This window comes from Meleagris gallopavo, chromosome 15 (genome assembly GCF_905368555.1).
Source record: "Meleagris gallopavo chromosome 15, MGAL_WU_HG_1.1, whole genome shotgun sequence".
NCBI lineage: Eukaryota > Metazoa > Chordata > Aves > Galliformes > Phasianidae > Meleagris > Meleagris gallopavo.
The window spans coordinates 8,848,047-8,864,523 of NC_139418.1; positions in this window are offsets into that span (position 1 = coordinate 8,848,047).

The following is a 16,477-nucleotide window of genomic DNA, read 5'->3' on the forward strand; positions in this document are numbered from 1 at the left end:
TGTTTTCTGAAAACCAGCAGAATTTATGAGCTTTGTATATGAAAGTAAAGGAAGCACTGTCTAATATCAATGTTTTCTGCTTTAGGGGAACTTTATTCTGCATATTTTAGGAGAGGGACTTCAACACCTAAGATTTTATTCTCATTCATGTTTTGAGATGGTGGCTGGTGAGGTTTTAGTTTGGAATCAGAAGGATGTGAGCATGAGCCAGGGAGGTCATACGGGTGATGTTGCCATATTTGTAGGCAGACCATAAGAAAAGGAGCAGGAGATGAAGGGTGAGGATAAAAGGAACCAGGGCACACAGCTGTGAGTTGAAGCTAAAAGGCAAAAGGAGTGTGCATAGGTTAAAAAATGAAATAGATACATATGTTAAAACTGAAGCAGAAGTAAGGTTCAGATGCAAAGGAACCCGGATGCAGTCAGAAATGGTCAGAATGCTGAAAATGGGAAGTCAAGATGATGGATATTGGGTTTAGATAATGCTAAATGTCCAAAAAAAAAAAAAAAGCACTGTCTCCTTTGTTTTGTTACGATCTGGAGTCTTGGATCTCACTTCCCCCTCCTCCTACTGAGCACAGCCTTTCCTGGGTGCACTGCTCTGGCTGGAGCACCTGAGCAGGGGAACTGCAGCCTTCCAGCTCAGGCAGCATGCTCCAAAGGCTATTCCTGTAGAGCCACTGGAGTTCTGCCTAGGGATGGACTTGGGCAATGGACTTGAGTGTGTGCATTCAATGTGTAAGCAGAGAGTATTGAGGAAAAACAGCACAAGAAGGCCGTATGGTTGCCTTATAAATCTTGCTTGTGGAATCTGCCTGTAGAATCTCAGGCAAGGCTTCTTCCAGTCTGGAGGTAGTTTTGGTTTTGTGTAGATGGTTTTTGAAGGGCCACCTCCATCAGCCACCATGCGGTACTGCTGTAAAGTAAGAAAAATAATAGTCTTGCTCCCTGGAAGCCAAGTAAAACCACAGTACAGATCTGACAGCTGTCCAAGCAACTGAGAACAATCAGTCATAAAGCAAACGCCTTTAAGTCAACAAATAGAGAACCAAAGAAATATCAAGTGAAATTAATCACTATCAGTTGTTCCAAGATTTTATAACAAAGGGGCAGGAGGAGGAATTAGTCTTGCAGACTTCACACACTTTTTTTTCTTAAGGGTAGCAGTTATCCAAGTCAGTAAAAATGAGGTAATTATATTGCAAAATTCTTTGGATGAGAATGAGACTTACGTTCTAAAATCCGAAGCTACACTTACCCACAGCAGAAAATTGCTGGAAATCGGGAGAACAGCAGCTTGCATGTTTATTTTTCCTAGAAGAAAACAATTGACTCTTCAGAACTCATTTTGGAGTGACTGAAAACAGATGGCAGTGGAGATGCCTTGCAACCCAGAAGTATCAGGGTGGTTATGGATTCCTGGGGGCTTGTGTCGTGCTTGCCTGCCTTGGGCTTAAACAAATGCACACTGGACTGGGAAGCAGAAGAGACTTTTCAGGAGGCAGAAATTCTCAACTGCTTGTTCCTCTTCCTGAGTTAACAGGAACACTGCTATATTCTTTCTTCTGCTGTGGTTATTAGACTGTAATGTGCTGGCAGAGCTGACCTTACCTTCCCAAATCCTGCAAAATTATTAGTTAGATCCTGCAGCAGGAGGGAAAATGTGTGTAAAAATTCTGGATAGTGTCTTGAAAACGAGGGGTATCCAGAGACTTCTTGATGTGCTCCAGTGTCAATACATCATTCTGGGAAATGTTTGTCAAAGTTCTTCTGTAGTAATGCAGTAATTCTAAGTAATGTACTTGTGCTACACAAATAATAACAGAAATCCCCCTGTAGGCTGTGGTGTTCTTTCAGTGTTTACAGTTTCTCCTGCTCTAGAGGGGATCTGTGCTATGGATACCTTCATCAGAATGAAGGTGGTTACTCGGTGTTTGAAGAAAGAATAACAACAAAACCCCAATCCAGGTTAGTATTTACAAAGATATCAGGTTGCAAATAGCCACACTGGGTTAATAAGAGCTCCTGCAGGTACAGGGTGGCTTGTACCTCTGTGCTTTACAGCAGAGAGCAGGTGTGAGTTCTCACAACGCTGTTTCTTAAAAATTACTGAGATGGTGTGGGGAGATCCCAGATCAGATGCTGGTTTCCAGCCCAGACTTATAGCCCAGCAAACTCTGCCTGGGATCTGGAGATGGAGCTGTCACTCTTCTGCCACTTTCTTTGTCCTGAATTTAAGAGATGGAGATGAGCTAAATCTGGCTCTCACTTGCAGCTTTGCCCATACTGCAGTTGCTGGGGCTGTTGCAGACTTGCAGGGTTTGCTGAGGCAAGGTTAATTAGTGTAGGGTTTCACCCTATTCCCTATGAAGTCACAGCTAAGCCCTTGCCCCTTTTTATTTACCTTACATCTCATCTCTTTGTTCTCCTCTCAGGAGTCCATTTCTTCTCATGGCTTCTCCCTCCTTTCTCTCTTACTGTCATGCTGAGCCTGTGGTTTCTTTTATTGAATCTGATCATCTGACCTGAGTTTAATCCAGTTTGTTTTGGCAGGGGGTATCACCACCAGAATGGGGTGGCCCAGAACCTCTGTAGAACAAACCTGGGCTGGCTGCACTATGGCACACTCCTGCTTGGCAGCATCACAGCATTCACAGGATACGAGGGGAAAAATGAGCCAATGGAAGATCTTTGTGGTGGATGGGACAGGTCTGTCCCCTTGGTTGTTAGTAAAGCCAATGTTAGCAGTTTGCTGCAGGGAGCACCAGTGCTTCTTTGTCTTTCCTAGGAGTCTGAAAGAAATGCTGTTCTTCTGTTTGTTTCTGGCTTTTAGGCATTTTGGTGGGAATGGAGCATGGAGTAGTGGAAGGTGGCATAAAACTGCACAGGAAACCATGATTTCTTATGAGTTTGAGATCTTTAGGTAAATTTTGAGAAGTATGAGATGAACTGGGTAGTATAAGCATAGAAGCCAGACTCAAACCCTGCACTCTGTGGTCCAGATTTGTGGTGATGGTAGAAACTGGGGTTTGTAATGCAGCTGGGGCCCATCTCTCAACAAATAGTTCTTCAGGCACTTGCTAATTTAAAAACATACCTTTGGATATGAAGAGTACCCTATCCATATTTCCATAGCCTTGCAAAGTCATTAAATAGTGTTCCTTGTGTTAATGTTTCATTTAATAATAGCACTCAGCCCCTCGAGGTAGTCCTTTTCAAGGCATTAATTGAGCTTCTTGGGTGCTCGGGGTCATTAACCTTTGGCAGTGGCTCACATCAGAGGCAAACGAATAACTCAAATGTTCTCCCCAGCATGCCTTATTGCTTAAGCACACTGAAGGAATGTAGTATATCACTGGATAAATCATTCACCATGATATCATCAGAACTGCTGGTTTGCCATTTAATTCTAGTAGAGTACAGAATGTTTCAAACTGTGGCAGTTAAGATTTGCATTGACTGGAAAACCTAGTTGGATGATATATATATATATATATATAATGATGATTATATTTATATATAAAAAATATGCATTAAAGAAAAAATAAGGGGAGAGAACAAAAATGGCAAGCTGCGTGCTGGCAGGTAGCTCTACATCCTTCCCCAGGCAGGTAGCTTACCTTTGTGGTGTGCTCACTGTTATCTCTGCTGGCCTGGGCCATCTGCCAGGTCTTTGCCATTAACTATGCTGGAGTCATGGGAGCTGTTTGTGACATGATGTTATAACAGAGATCTGGGATGTAGCTGTGTGCACATCCAGAAAAAATAATGGAGATGCTCTGGTCACTAGGAAGTTTATTTTCCCCTGCGCTTCTCCTGCTGTCTGGGGAATTTCTCTAGGGGATGTTAGTTTTGAATATTTTTAGAAATGATTTTAAGCTGAAAATGTTGGTGAGTTTCTTGACTTGCACTGAGGGTAAAACTCGCCCGCAGCTCTAGGAGAGCTGAGTGTTCAAGACCTCATTGCAGGTAACTTTCCTGACTGCAGTAAGCTGCAGTTGATGAAATTGCTGAGAAAATGTGTCAAAAGATGCATTCTTAGCTCTTCATTCTGCCACATGTTAAAGACAATTAAAAAAATCCTTTCTCTGACTTCTTCCCCCAACCCTGCTACTACTTCTGGTCCCCCATAGTTGTTCTGCTTGGAAAAGCATCCTCTCTGACTGCTTGGCATCCCCCTTGTCCTTTCCTGTCCTGCTGGTTGAGCCCTACAGAGGCAATCTGGAGGTTCTCAGACCACTGAGATCAAATATGGGGCTTTCAGGGCTGAGATACCTGCAGAGACTGTTCTGGAAAGGACGAGACTCAGTCTATCTAAAGCCAGAGGCAGGGAAAAATCCTCGTGCTTGCTGTCTGCCTGTTCAGGGAGTTGTTTTGGACTATTCTCATGCAACAGCAGTCTGTGCTGCCCTGCACTGCTGGTGTTCCAACAGGTGAGACCATACAGGAGTGGTGGGCCCCAATTAGCACTCATCTCCCAATGAGAGGACCGTGGGTACCAAGGACAACAAAATAAAAATATTTTGTGTCTCTCTGTCAATGTTCCCTTATAGTAATGGGACCAGAAGGTGGAGTTAACGAAGTATGTGGCCAGTGGCTGAAGTCCTGAAGGAATCCAGAAACCTTCAGTGTGCCTGTGAGCAAAATGAGGAGGGATGCGTAGCTACTGGCTTGATTCTAGGATACTGCAGTCCTTAAGTCTAGCCTAAACTCACTGGCAGAGCAGTGAAGGAGTAGAGATGAGCCTGAAAGAGTGCAGAAGAACATGAGCTCACCCTGGAGGACTTAAGCTGCCAAAGTTTTCCTGAAAAGGGAGACGACTTCATGCATACAGAACACAGGGACTCATATGTCCCCAGTAGGAAAGTTTCTATTAAAAAACCAAACCCAGACATGCACTTTCTTATTAATGTGAAAATTCTTCTGTTTGTGAAATCAACTCTTTAAGGGGGATGGAGGAGTGGGGGCAGAAAGAAAAGAAGCTGTTTGTTAGCATAATGAAATCCAGACAAATATTTATAGCTACTTTCAAGTGGCTTGTTCTAACATGAGTCGACTATCCCTAATACCTTCCCTTTAACACCATTAAGCATCTCCCTGGCACTCAGAACAAATTTATGAATGTCTTACAAAAGTCAACAAGCTACAGGAAAAAAATAAATAAAAAAGAGCCTTGTGCAAACAGAGCTTCATCACAAGAACTCAAACAAAGAAGGTCATATTCATCACTCGTTCAGAGAGAGGCAAGCCAAGGAGACTGATGAAAGATGACACAAGTACTGGCTGACTTTTAAACTCCACCTAATAGGAGTTTTTGTAGGTGCTGCCAGGGTGACCACACTCTCTGCAGGCTGCTCCCCTGTCTCCTGCCACATCTCATGGCTGGTAACTGCTTTACTCTGCCTAAATGTTGTCTTTGGTACAGATGTGGAGATAGGTGTGAACCACAGGACTTGACCTGGAAGGTATTGTTAGGAGGGGGACTCCTCTTGAAGGGGGAGAGCTGTTTGATGTGTTAAATAGAATGGCTGGGTGGAATGTATGTTGTTGGAGCCTGTAAAGCAGACAGGTAGGTATCAGTGCAAAGAGGCTGATGGTAAATCAGGTGGTGATGGCACCTAAGATAACAGGTGAGCCTGACCTGAGATTTCAAGGCTTGATAAAGGGGGGTTGGTTATTGGTAGTTGTTTTGTTCCCTGTCATATCTGGGGTACTCTAATACACTAAGCAGCAGTTCATTAGGAGCTTGCTCCAGTCAGTGAGTCTTCTTATCTATGCCTGAAAGTTCTGGAGCTGGGAGGGAAACTTATAATTCTTGAATATTAAGGTTGGAAAAGACTGCTAGGGTCATCTAGTTCAACCATCAAACTATCAGCACCACGCATACTAATCTATGTTCCTCAGTGCCACATATACTCTTTTCTTCATTTCTTCTGGAAGTGCTGTTCTCTCCACGACAACCAAAATGAAAGAGGAAAGAGTTCTGGAACTGCTAAGTTCATGAGGGAACTCAGCCTTAGGTGCCTTGTTCTTTGGCTCATAGTAGTATTAAATCCTGTGGAGGGATATGCCTTGAGGGGTGGGATGCAGGAAAAAGTGAGGCTGTACACGGTAGGGCTGTAAGTCTATTTTTAAATCTGGAGCAGAGAGATTTTCTAATGTGTTGCTTTAGCTAGATTTTTGGTGAAACAGACATTCTTACTGGATAAAACTCCTTTCTTGTGGCACCTGTATTCCTTCTAGTGAAACAATGGATTGTTCTGCTAGTTCTCAAACCTGCCCTCTATTTTCACTTTCCCCAGCTTCTGGAAATCTGCTCAGAATTAAGAGGGGACCTTAATTCTACCTCCCCTCAGTAAAGGATCATGTTTGATCACTGGTCCTATCATACAGACTGCCTGTACAACCTGAGCAGTGCTGAATTTCACTAAAATGAAAGTCAAGTTTTGCCCCCGTAGCTGCAGAAGCAGGTGTCCCACAAGGTGACCACGCTGTTACAGAATAGATCTCATCTTTCTAGTCTCCAGAACTGTGCAATGCTTTGAAACTGGGTAAATAGACAGCTTCATGACAGCTTGTGATCTCTCTGTGCTGAAGCTGCCTAGCAAATGGGCTGCTGCCAGCACACATCCATTTGTTCCTGCCTGGTGACTGCTGATGCCAAGCGGAGAAGATGGCTCTAAGGTATTGTGGAGATGATGGACTTATGGTAATCCAAGCTCTGTCTGCTTCATAATGTGGTGGCTGTGGGATATCAAGCCGTCAACACCCTGCAATCCACAGTGGATATGCAGTGTGTGTGGGTTAGCTTGTTTCTCTCTTCCATGACAATGTAAGCATAACTGGTCCTCATTTTTCTGTCCCTGTTATTTATTGTTCTTACATGAGAGGAACTGAGAAGATCTGCCACCAAACAGTCTCTGTTCCCTGTCAGGGTTTATTGCTGCCCTCGAGTGCAGGATGCTTAAATTTTGGGTGTATATGGACAATGTAGACATGTGTATTCTAGCTCACAGAGTGTTATAACCCTGTAGAAAGGAAGCTGCTACAGGACGCTTGTCGCTTTTACCTATTAACTTGTTTTCAGGCAGAACTGGAAGATTTATGCCCATGAGAGTGCCTGCAAAGTTCAAGTGAAGGGGAGTGGGAAAAGCAACCCTCAAACTTTCATAATTCAAACAGAAAAGAACTGAACAACAAAAAAAAAACCTCAGGCAAGGGATGATGAAAGAGCTTCATGATTTTGAAAAGCTTTTTCTAGGGTTAAAGTCTGCTTTGCTGCAGAGTTAAACTTTCTCCTGCTCTGAAACCATGTAAAAGTTAAACAGTTCAAGAGTATTTGCTGCTGTAAATTGTTATCCAGAATCCTGGTGCTCTTGGCTGCCTATGTTTTATCATTTATGCATGTCTTTTCCTTCAATAGTTAAAGTCATTTTCTGGTTTATGGCATGACATAAACTGATAACAAAACCCTACAGCTTCAATAGTTACTTTAACCACTTATTTTCTTTTAAACATTTCATCTTGCCAAATTATTGAGTCAGCTGTAATGACTTTGATGTAAACATGTACTTTTGAACTTATATGAAGATCAAAGACAAAGCGATGTTAAATGGAGGCTGGAATCTGGAAATGACCCGTGCGAAGTTGGCACTGGTGTTCCATCTTTTTACAATCTTTTTTGTGATACAGAGCCCAGAATAATTTTTTTCATTTCAAAAATGAAGAAAACACACTCTTATACTTGCCAGTGCTGCAAACACTGTGGTGTCTGACAGACAATGTGTCATTTCTTGCTTTAGCATGATCATCATCAAGGTAAATCTTGCTCTAATGACATGGTGGGTGGAAAAAGACGTACTGCTTTCTGGTCACTGTTTTGCTTGGATTCTCTGATGAAAGTAAAATGCTAACCAGGAAAAGTAGTAGACATACAAGGCTTGCTCTGAAAGTAATGCCTTGTATTTTATTATATTAGCCCACAGCATCAGAGGCTGATGTTGGTGGGATGGCAGTGGAACCTTTGCACCAATATCCCATTACATACTGTTGCTGTGTGGGGGAAAAATAGTAGCAGAGGATCAGTCTGATACAGTGGAGCCTGATGTGGAAGTATGTATGAAGCAAAGGTGAAAAACTGAATTCCTTCATCTGGAGAAAGCTGCACCCACTGATATTTATGTACACTTGCTGAATGTTTATGGAGACCAAACAGTGGATGTAGCGCAGTGAGGTGGTGGGTGATGCGTTACAGCAGTGGCAACAGCAATGCAGAAGATGAGCCATGTTATGGATGGCTATGCAGAGCTGTCAGATCATGAAATGAAGAATGTCTCGATTAGCTCATCTGTGCGAATGAATGAATGATGACCAGAGAACTGTGTTTGGAGCTGAATATCTGCTTCAGTGCATTGGAAACAATGGTGGCAGTGTTAGAATATCACAAAGTCTGTGCCAGGTGGGTCCCATGAACGCTCATGCAGGAATAGATAAAGCAAGTTTGTCAGAACCTATTGAATGTATATGAAGCTGAAGGTGACGGTTTCCTGAATTGTGATGTGGTGTGAGCACTATGATCCAGAGCCAAAACAGCAGTCCATGTGTAGCAGAAGTGCTGTCACAGCCTGAAGCAGTGAGTACCTGGTGGGAAGGCTGGGCCAACCCAGGGGAGCTCAGGTGCATGCAGTGCAGCTGAGTGATTGGAAGGGGTGGAGCCAGGATGCACCCTTCCCAGCCTTCATTTAAGGGTTGGCTGTGGAGGTGAAGGTATCTTGCTGGAGATTCCTGCGTACCTGAGGTCTTCCAAAGGTAAGCAGCTTCTTTGTGTTACTTCTGTGACTGTTGCACTTGTTCTCGCTTCCTGCAGCCTGGGATCTTGCTACTCTGCTGTCATTGCTGTGCTTTCCATTGTGTTACACCATGGAATGGCAATATCTGAATTCCCCACGAAATAAACAGAGGAAGATACAGCTCGCAGCAGGTAAGGTGGTGTTCATTGTCTTTTGAGTCAGGAAAAGGGTGATCCTTCTGGATTTCCTGGAATCAGACAAGCCGTTTACTCTGACCGCTACATCATCACACTGACTAAACTGAAGGCTTGAACCCAGAATTGGGCTGGAGAAGAAGACAGCCTTTCTCTTGCAACACGATAATGCCAGGCCCATTCCCAGTTTGAAGATCATGGAATACATTGCCGATCTTGGCTGTACTGCCCTACCACACCCACTGTATGGTCTGGGTTTGGCGCCTTCTGACTTTCATCTGCTGAGGCCAATGAAAGATGGGCTGCATGGGCAACATTTTCCTAGTGACAGCTTCATCACAGCAGCTGTGAAACAGTGGGTTGCCTCTGCTGGTGCAGATTTTTATGAGCGCAGCATGCAGGCTCTTGTTCACTGCTGGTGAGAAGGCATAGCTAACGGTGGTGACTGTGCTGAAAAAGTGTTTGGTAGCCAAGAATTTGTGCTACCAATCAGTGTTATTGTGCTCTTTGTAGCTGTTGTAGTTTCCATAGAAACAAATAAGAGGCATTACTTTGGGAGCAATGTGCATACCTCAACCTGCATTTGGGGCTTTCAGGGAGAATGTGTTTTGTCTGTGGGGATTATCTTTGATTTCCTTGAGAAATGGGGAGTTCATCACTAGGCTGTGTTCATAGTATTTTCTTTTTTAAACTCTTATTCACTTCTAGGCAAAAGAACAAATCAGCTGTTTATAATTTCTAACTAAGCAGCCAAAACTGTACCAAATAGCAAAGGTCGAATTTTGCTAAACTGTTCTGAAGAGATGAAGGATGAGTTGTGTTGGCATTGGAATTGAGAGGAGGTTTTGGTAACTTGTTAAAACTGACATTTAGCTTTACTGAAGATGACTTAAAGTTCTAAAAACAAATACTCCAGAAATTTTACGTGCGCCTGTGAGAACCTGCAGAAGATCAATGTTTTCACTCTGGTTGTGTGGACCTTCCTTTTAAATGTGTGACCTGGAGTACCTGAGCTGAGGCTCAGAGCATCTGCAGCTTCCCTTGGCTTCCTCTGGGAATGAAAGATAGGTATCTGAGAAAACCAGGCCTGGTTTGTCCCTTGGGACAATGAGGAGTCATTAAAGCATCCTGACATACCTGCGTTGAGAGGGCAGTCAAAGAGCTGGAATGGCACCAACTGCCTCACTCAGTCCTGCAGCAAGCCCCCTCTTGTCTGTTAGGGAGTAGCAATAGGGGGTGGCTGGGGCTAAGGAGAAGAGTACTGTTCTTGTTAGAGAGAAAACAAGTCACCCACATCATACATCTGACGCTGAAAGGAATGAAATAGCTGCTGTAGCTATCACATCTCCTTTATGGATTTGTTGGGTTTTTAGTGAGTAAGCATCTATAAATGTTAAATATTTAAGAAGTTAATTTTCCAGGCTCTTAGTGGCATTAAGCAGTAGATAGATTTTTATGGAAACCTGATTTCCAGCAGCTGTAAATCCCTCACGTTAACAAAAAATTTGTTTTTTTTTCCAGCCACACAGTCTTTAAAATATTAACGGAGTTCTAACAGTTTTATTTGTACCAGTAGTCATTTTTCCAGCTGCTGAGCTGATGAACGCTTTCAGTTTTTTTCTTCTTTCCCAGCCCGTCAGACACTTCTACATTTTTATTTTAGTTTTTAACAAGGAGGAAGTTGCGTTGACTTCTTGGCCTTATTCCTAAAAATACATTTCTGAATGCATTTAAAGGAGGTTTGTCACCGATTCCTGGACTGCACTCTGGTCCCACAGGGAAACATTTTGCAGGCATAAATACAAAAAAGAGCCTGCTGCCATTGTGGCATAGCAACAAACTACTTTGTATTTGTTTGTACACACTGGCCCAGTTCTGACATCAGTGACACCAGTACAGAGTCAGATCTAGATCTTTGTGGGACACTGCAGTCATTCTGTGCTGTGGGAGACTGCTGGGGCAGAAAAAATTCCTGGTTCCTTCCACTGGCCTCATGGGAAGCCCTCTGCTCACTCCCAATCCATGTGTTGTACCACTTGTGTGGTTTTTATATTTAATCAGGAAGGGTCAGTGGGCTGATTGTAGGGCAAAGTAAGGGAAAAAGACATTCCCAGGATCTTTGCCTCAAGATCTTCAGCTTGTTAGAACCAGTGCAAGGAGCAGCTTCTCTCTATGTACTCCTCTTGTCTGTTTAAGCTGCTTAATGCTGACATGGGGAGGAAGTGAACTGTTGGAGCTGGCTGGAACCCTGAGAGGTTGTGGTGCATCTTCCATTCTTCAGAGACATCAAATGTGCCATTTGTAACAGCTGCTGAGACCTTTGCACACTTTGGTAGCACTACAGGAGGAGATGATGGGGAGGTGAAGGGGTAAAGCCTTGAGGAGGCAGGTAAATTCAGAAGTTGTGTGCTGTTTGCTAGTGCTTGGCTGCGGTTGATGCTATAGCACTAGCAGTCACATCATCTGCCTGTGAATGTTTTACAGATCTGTCTTGATTTGACTGTATAAAAACAAATAGCAAAAGGCATCATTTGTGTTCTCAGCTGAGGAGATTGCAAGGGGCAGATGAGGAAATCAATGTCTGTCCTTTCTAGTCTGTAAAATGAGGTGTTCCAGGGAAGCTGCACAATCTGGAACTTGAATCAACGTAAATTGAGCTCACAGAAGCAGATTCTTCTCCTGAGAGAAAAATAAACACCCAGGGAAATTAATGGTTCAGCATTTTGAACATATACGTTATGAGAGAATGAGAACTTAACAGATGCAGCAGAATATGGCCCTTCTCTCCCTTGCTCAGCTCAGAATTTAGAACACTTACTGATCACAGCAGTGGGGTTTTTGTGGAGTGGAGCAATAAGCCTCTACCCATGTATACATTAAAAAGTGGTTGAGTTCAGGTTGGATTTCGTGGGTTTCACAGATTGTGACTGACTTGATCTCACTTTCATTTCCTGAAGCAAGTATCTCTAGCTTGTCAGAGGGAATGAAACAATGCATTACAGCAATTGCAGCCAAGTGATGCAAGTCCCAGAGCCACCCATTGCTGCAGGTGCATTTTGGCTTTTAGTTATTGTAGAACAGGTTCAAAAATAAGCTGGCATTCACTGGTCTGTAGCTTTCTCCTTTCTCCTTCCATCTCCTTTCAGTTGGTTCTCTGACAGCGCTCCCAAACTTCTCAGGGAGGCCATTCTTCACACCCTCTGCTTTGGGACCACAGTTTTGTGTATTTTCACTGTCTTCTGAAGACTGATGGAGGAGAGATCCTACTCCCCTTTATTTAGTTGTTCTAAGGATCAGGCTCTTTTCTTGGGCTGTTGTCCAAGTATTTTTCACAAGTCCTGACTTTTACTCTCAAGAACTGCTAGATTTTTTTTTCTTCAGGATTTCATTTGTCTTCTCCCACTCTCTCTGTTGGAGGAGAGTGAGATACGCAACAGGAGCTAAAAGATCATGATACAGAAGATCATTTGTTATTTGTAAATGGAAAAAACATACCAACACAGGTGTGTTTAACTGAAGGACAAATCAGCTGACAAACTTTTCTACAAAAATAGGGGAACATCCATCACTGTTACATTCATGATAATTTTTTTTTTTCTGCCTCAGTAGAACTAGGTCAGTGTGAAATCCAATCTGCCTATCACAAAGCCAATCCTATCACAAGACTGCTCCTTTCATCCCTGCTGGAAGGCAGGGTTACATCAGACAAGGTGAAATTGCTGCAGCTTGTGCACTGCTACCCAGAGGTCATGTTCCAGATGGGCATGTGGTTTCATTTGCTTCCCTGCACTCCCTTCCCTGTGGCAGCATCCTCTTCTCCTGAGCCAGGGAGTAGAATTGCAGGCTTTGCCCCTGCTAGCAGGAAATGGGAGGCTCAGTGATGTGAACTCGGGCAGCTGGCCTGCTGTCTGTTTTGTGTGGTTGGTCAGAGCTGCCTACCACTGTGCTCTGCTAGCTTCCTGTAAACTCAGGTAGGAGGTGCTTTGGTTTTTTTCAGCTCCTTGAAGTGCTCTCCATCCCACAAGTCATGGCATACCCAGGAACTGCTGTGATTTAGCTGTTGTGGATGATGTGGCCATGAAAATGACATGGTGTAGAACAAAAGCAGTTTAGAAAAAGCAGCTAAATCTTGGTTTCCATGTCCATCAACTCCCAGAGTCCCTTTCAGGTGGAAGCACGTTACTGTTTTGTTTCTAATAGGATTCTTGCTGCTTCTTTTCTCTAAAATGGCAGAAGTAGAACATGTTATTGCAACGAGGATTTGCAGTGTCCAGAGTTCTCCTGTAGACAGGTACATCTAGATTCAAGGAGAAGAGTTTCTGTAGAACTCCCTGTACACTGACAAACGTAGTTTTACAAACTGGCATTGTTACTACTACCTGAACATATTAGTGTCTCGTCTATTATTTGCAAAATGCAGCCTGTTTCTGGTTGAGACAGATGTCAGTTGGTGTGTGCTCTGCGTTAGAGCTTGAGGAAAGCAGGTGAAGGCGAATAAACATAGAAGTAAATTGCAACCTCACCTTCAGGTTGCAGATGCACAAATAAAAGCTGGAATGATTTTCTGTTGAGATTTGAGACTCAATGCTTCGTATAACACTTGCATATCTTACTGGTGATTTCTACCTACCGTAATTACAATTCCACAGTCCACTTTGGGAATGATGCCTGTAAATTGTTTTGAATGTAAATCTGAAAATATAAGCATGAGGATCCAAGAGAAGGTTCATGGTAGTTAAACTGTCTGACAAGCAGCTGTTGAAGAGTACCAGGCAGACATTTAGGACTCTCTTCTGCTGCTCAAGTTGGGCAGATTCAGAAATGCAGAAAAGATCTTAAACTGACCTTGAAGGCTGTGATGAACACTTTATGAGAAGACAGTAAGAAACAACACGTGCTTTTTTTTTTTTTTTTTTCCTGATAATTTTTCTTTGTCTGGAGACCATCCAGGGCACAAAAGGCAGATGCATTCTGCCTTCTCTGAGCCCTCAAAATGAAGAGCCCTAACTCTGCCTACCTGAGGTTCTGCCTCTGGGGACATAGCTTTGACTGTTGCAGAATATTAGTTCAATGAACTTCTGCGTTGATGATGAAGCAGGGGCGCTGCAGAATGCCAGTCTGTTTGGACTGTCTTCAGAGAGCAGTGCTGCTCTTTATTTCTGTGAGAATTTGCTTGGTTTCTCTGTGGAAAGCCTTCTAAGCCTGCACAGTGAGATGAGACCATTTATCAAAGTACAGGACAGTGCTTTTGTAGTGACTTGCAATCATTAGGACTTGATTCTATTGGAAAGAGCAGAGAGAGCTATACTGAGTCATCCCAGTAACTCAAGTAGTACTGCCTCGTGTCTGGCTTGGGTCACAGCAGCTGTGTGAGGAGGAATCTATAGCACATGGTACTTCCCTTGATGTTACCTTCCGGGCTGGCAGTAGTCTGCAAGAGAGAAACTTTCTGAACCAGAGATTTGTTCTTCCTTTCTCCTCTCTGAGATCAGTGACAGCTGTGGGCTAATAATCTCTAAAACCCACGCTACTATATTTAAATGCCTAAATATAGATGTAGAGGCCTATGAGTTTGTGGGCACCATTGAAGCAGACTGGAAATTTCCCATTTGCCTTTCTGGCCCTATTTCAGGTAACCAGCCTGAAAAAAAAAAAAAAAAAAAAAAAAAGAGGAAGAAGGATTAAGTGGCTTGTGCAAGATGGCTGAACAAATGGGACAAATGGCTGGCAATGCTCAGGAGTTCTGGATTCCATTCTTGTGTTCCAACTGCTGAATTAAATTTGTTCTTGTAGAGAAAGAGCTCATGCTGGTAGGCATGCGGTAGAGATGCAAAGGCATCTTAATTGTGTCCTCTTAGAGTACAGTGCTGCAGTGTTATTTCTTGTGTGTTCTTTCTGGCAGAGTCTAGAGAGAGCAGGAGCTTGTAGGACGTTTTAGTACAGCTCCTTATCCTTATGAGTTAACAATATCATTGAGACATAGCCTCTATCTCTTGTGTTGATTAAGAGAGAAGATTCATGATTTTCAGCCCTTCTGTCCATCCCAAAGTGTTTGTATGTGTCATTAGTTCTATAGTTTAGTACCTCTATTTTATCTAATGACATTTAGGTTTACACTAATATTAGAAAAAGTGGGAAGCAGAGAACTGTCAGAATTTGCTGCAGCAAGAAGAAGATATAGTTTGGGGATTTGTTCTGTACAGGCTACAGCTACTAAACTTATCTCAGAGAGACGAGCCAGCCTAGCAGTGATCTATGCTGCAAGTATGCACTGAAATCCCTTTCCCTTTGAAGCAGGGAGAGTTAAACCGTTGGCTTTATTGCAGTTGGGTTAAGTCTGTAAATAGTTCGTAATACTTGCATATTATTAGTTACTCTCATGGCCAGATCTAAGCGTGCTTGATCTCTGGAGGAATTTGACTTTGCATACAGTCAGGCATTCCTCATTTCTTGTTAGCTGGGTAAATGCATGTGAAGAGAAGCGTGGGTTTGACATCTTAGCCCAGTTGCTTCTTCCTAAGAGGGCGATGAATGCTCTTTTAGAAACTGGGAGAAATACAGCATTTCTGCAAAAGAAATCTACAGTTCATCTCCCAACAAGCTACGGCTGTGACAGCTGAGCAGGGAACGCTCAGGCTCTGCATGAGTTGAAGTCTTTTATGATGTGGGACTGTTGGCATCTGCTCTGCATGTCACAGAACAGAAGGACAGCAAGTGGGTGGTTCAACAGCTGGGATGGAAACTGGGGGGGGCACGGAGCTGTCATCTGAAAGCTTATAGCAAAGAGCACGATATCTGTAACTTAGCTTGATTTGTTTCATATTGTATTGAGTTTACTTCAACACTACCTCTCATTTTTAGTTCATCACCTTCTACTCCTCAGAACAATTGCACACTTGTTCTTACTTCCGTCCTTTCACAATCATGCACACAGAATTCCCTGTTTATTGACTGTTGAGAAAAGTGAGCAGCAGGTGTGCTTGGCACATCACATGCAAACGCGTGGGCTACAATACTAGTGCAGGCAGAGCAGCGCAAAGGTGGGAAAGTGGATGCTAACCGAAGGAGAATGCCAAGGCCTGAAGTGCATTTGGTGGGGAGTGATTGCAAGGTGGTCCAGCATGGTCTGGTTGGAGATGGCAGGAAAAGTTGTCCTGCTGTGACTTGACAGGAGAATAGCTTGGATAAGCAGACCTGAGATGTTCTTAGGGCTGCTGTTAATGCTTGCAATTGGATTTTATCGCTCATTAAGTTGTTAGCTGGTTTTGATCTTTATTTCAACAAGGCCAGGTTGCTATATCTTTATTGTGCGCTTGACAATGCACTTACAGTCTGTGTTCCTTTTCTAAGAACTGACTGAGTTGCATCTCGTCTGGGTGATATCTCTGGGCAAATTCCATGCAGAAGACATTGGGCAGCCGCACCCAGGGCCAGAATTTTCTCAAAATCACCAACAGTGGTTTTTTTCCAGTGAGATATGTGCAAAGGTAAAAC